We start from the raw sequence: 3,826 nt of genomic DNA, 5'->3' as shown, positions 1-3,826 counted from the left end.
AAACAGCTTGGTATTGGTACAGGAACAGGCCTATAGATCAATGGAACAGAATTGAGATTCCAGAAGCAAAACCTCAATTTCTCAACCAACTCATCTTCGAAGACCTGATTCTTAAGATGACAAAATATAAGAAGGAGACTAGGGAACAAAGGGCACTCATCTCTTGACTTGTATCCATGGCTGTTGTCCTTTTTCTATGGGTTGCTGTTGCTTCTCTGACCGACACTACTGGTTGGTTGTCAAAGATAAGTGTGCAGTCATCCAAAAACTGGAGGTGTGTGTTTAAATTTTATAGGACCTTTGGATTTCCACACATCTCCATGTCTTCCTCCACCCTCTGCCCACCAACAAACTCTTGTTTTTGACAGTACACCCCACAGCTGCTTGCTTCTGATACTCGTCTGTCAGGCAGACTTTTTGCCTAGCAAATGGCTCCAGTCCAGATATCTTCCTCAGTGTCTACCAAACCCAGAAGAAACTCTGGTCTCCTTGCCAAGCCCAGTAATGAGAAGGCAGGCTGCTCCCCTACGTCCACTTCCCTCCACCCTCCTGTGTCTCAATTCATGTTTTCCTAGTTTAGAAGTTGCTTCTCTGTCCTTTATTTCTCTGAACTAGGAAAACATAAATTGAGACACGTCTAAATGGAAAATGACGTGCAGGGTCTTATCCTTGCGGGCACCCCTATCCGTTATAAGTGATTCTCTTTGAGGACCCTTCACTTGGGTTTAAGGAAGTGGGAGAAAAAACTTCTGAACAGTAAGAACTTAACTTCTTCTTGTACAGTAAGTCCTCTACATATGAATTCGTTCCATGCCAGGAGCACTTTTGTAAATTCAATTTGTTTTTAAGTTCAACACAGTTAGCCAAGGTACCCAACTAACACAATCAGTTATACAGTACCGGCTATATCACCACTGGTTTTATACCTGCTTCTGGAAATCTTGGGCTTGAAATAAAGATACTGTACTGTAATACAGTGGTGTACAGTAAAGTACACAAAAGCACAACCACTTGTAGAGGATGCATGCATGTGACGATGCACATTAGACAGGTGAAATAACTTAGGTGATTGGACACACAATTGCACATTCACACCTTTGAAAGTTCACAATTTGAAGGTTCGTATGTAGGGGACTTACTGTATTCACAAGGTTGTTGCCACCACTGATTTTCATAGCTTTCTCTCTCTGCCCCCTTCCGTAGCCTTCTGCTTAAATGTGTGGGTAGGGGAATAGGAGCCAGGGTGAAAGATGGCACTCAGCATGTCTTAGCTGACTCTTACAAAGGCCTGGTAGGTGGGTGGCCCCAGTTGTTGGTGGTTCTTTGAAAGGTGAAGTTGTTAGCTTTTCTTTGTCTTTAGCTTTGGACCCCAGCAGATTAAAAAGTGCCATTCAACATGCATTTACACTTATTCATTACAAGACTCTTCTTCAGGATCAAGACAGCGGTCCAGATTTGAATGTCCAAATACAACTAGCATTGCTAATGGTGGTAGAAAGAGTTATGCCTTTGATGTGTGGCATTGCTCACATCCATGAAAATTTGTAAATTGAAACTTCTGTAATTTGAAAGAGAAGAATGCCTATACTTCTTTTTTTATATATTTTTTTCTACTTCAGAAAAACTTTTTGCAAGTTGTTTTACTTACAATGCCAACTTTTAAAAGGTCACTAAGGTTAACTGGGCAATAAACTAGGCAGACATTGCTTTACAGAAAAAGAGGGAAAGCCCAAAATGCCATTTTCTATAGAGAACCCACAGTTCAGTTTTATTCAGAGCAAAGAAAAAAGAAATTTTCTAACATATTAGAAGAAACTCAGCCATTAGGCTTGGAATCTGTACTCAAACTACACATGCAATGAGGACAATATTCTGCTAATACAACTGATTTGTTGCTGCTTTGTCTACTGCTTATCTAATATTAGCAGTTATAAACAGAGCAATGCAACTAATATTTGAGACGATCCTTACTGTGTTACAGTGTCGAGGACAACATTTCACTTCTCTTCACACCCTTGATTCTCTTTGCATATCTGGGCTTCCTCCTCTTCAGTAAAGTTGTTTTGATATTGAAGGCCTTGTGAATTTCCTCAGGAGTTTTCCCCTTGATCATATTGGCAATAGTCTTGGATGTAACATCAAGCAAACCTTTGATGTTTAAGTAGTTTGCAGCCAGAATAAGTTCAAAAAGTGTTCCTTGATCAACTTTCAGGAATTCTTGGGCCCAAAGGGGATATCATCTGTTCGCTTTTCTTTGTTTTCATCGTCCTCAGAAGGAGGAGCGTCATCCTTGTGGTGGATGCACCACTGAATGACCTGTTTTAAAATTGCGGCATTGACATTTGAGAGGGGATCTAGGTTATCGTCTCCTTCATCACCCATTCCCAAATCTTTCAACATGGTCTTGATGGCCACAGATCGTTTGGCAATCTCCACATCAACTTCAAATATCTCTCCATCAGAACTCTGCAACTTAATTGAGGGCATGGTACTGTGTGCCAGGGAGACAGCCACGGAGACTGACAAGAGCCAAGCAGTGTCCACACAGCAGGAGGACAGTGGAGGACAAGTCCACTCTGCACTTCTTTATTCAATGAAATGTTATGCCAACCTTGCCAATGTTGCAAGGTTTGGAGATGGTGGGAGGGATAAGGTGAAGCCATCTTGTCCTTAGAAAGCATGATATCAAGTCACCATGCTCTTCTACAAAGCCAAGCTGAAGGAATGCAGAGTAAAGGGTTAATCTGAATCCATGGGAGTAGATAGGTAAATTTAACAGAGGAGGTGAGTTTGGTTGGTGTTTGGAAAGAGTGGACCACGAGTTTTTAAATATGTTTGGGAGCACCTCAACCTTCACAGGGGGACTCAAGTATCACTGTAAAATGACAAGGTGTGCAAGGGCGACCTCAAAAGACAGAGATGAGAGTTCCCCAGTCCTGTGAAACAAAATAGTCCTGCTTTTACTAGTTTTACATAATCAAATTCTGTCTACACTTCCATTTTCCAAAAGGATTTACGGTTTGAAAAATGTGGAAACTACTGGGTTGTGGAATAGATAGGCACTAGCTGTATCAGAGAGGGTATATGTACAGATGGATTAAATGGATTCTGAGTAGAGCTACCACATTTGGGAATAATGAAATATTGGGAAGAGCTGAGCGTGGGGTGGAGAAGTAAATTGAGAAAAAACTTGAATGACTGACTTGAAGGGTTTTGATTTGAAAACTTACACCATTGAAGAGTTTTCTATAACAAATGATGTTAAAGGAAAAGTAATGCTCGAGGAAGATAATGCTAACTGTCCATGATGTGTCTGAGTGTGTGTGTGTGTGTGTGTGTGTGTGTGTGTGTGTGTGTGTGTGTGTGTGTGTGTGTGTGTGTATGAGAGAGAGAGAGAGAGAGAGAGAGAGAGAGAGAGAGAGAATCTAGGTCTGGGTGGCCACTCAGTCTATAATCTTCCCATTACAGCAGATGTTGTTGGTAAAATCAGGAAATGAAACCTGTAGTTCTAACTTCTACTCTGTTCACCTTCCTCTTGAGTATAGTTTCTCACTAAGGTGAATACGTAAAGTTGCCTTGCTCTGAGTAATGTCTTTTAGAACAGTTATGTCTCACCCTCTAGAATTCCTCAAGTGCGTCTAAGAGAAATGCTCATTTCTCTCCTCTGAAGTGGCCACTGCTCCACCTTCAGCCCCCACTTCTTAGAAAGAGGGCTATGTCATAAAAACAGGAAGTCTTTTCAGGCTATAACCAAAATGAATTGCTCAAAGTAATCTCAATGCTGCCAAATGTTCAGCAAAGCCTCAACAGTGTTTAGAAGGAGCCT

At 41.3% G+C, this 3,826-nt stretch overlaps 1 pseudogene; it reads right to left on the bottom strand.

Moving 5' to 3' along the window:
- Positions 1-1,997: 1,997 nt before the first annotated feature.
- Positions 1,998-2,487, bottom strand: LOC103273245 (annotated as a pseudogene).
- Between the last annotated feature and the right edge of the window lie 1,339 nt (positions 2,488-3,826).

This window comes from Carlito syrichta, unplaced genomic scaffold (assembly GCF_000164805.1).
Source record: "Carlito syrichta isolate Samal-C Ts95f unplaced genomic scaffold, Tarsius_syrichta-2.0.1 Scaffold313912, whole genome shotgun sequence".
In the NCBI taxonomy this organism is placed as follows: Eukaryota; Metazoa; Chordata; class Mammalia; order Primates; family Tarsiidae; genus Carlito; species Carlito syrichta.
Note: the sequence above shows the minus strand (reverse complement) of the source record. Positions and strands in the feature narration are given on the sequence as shown.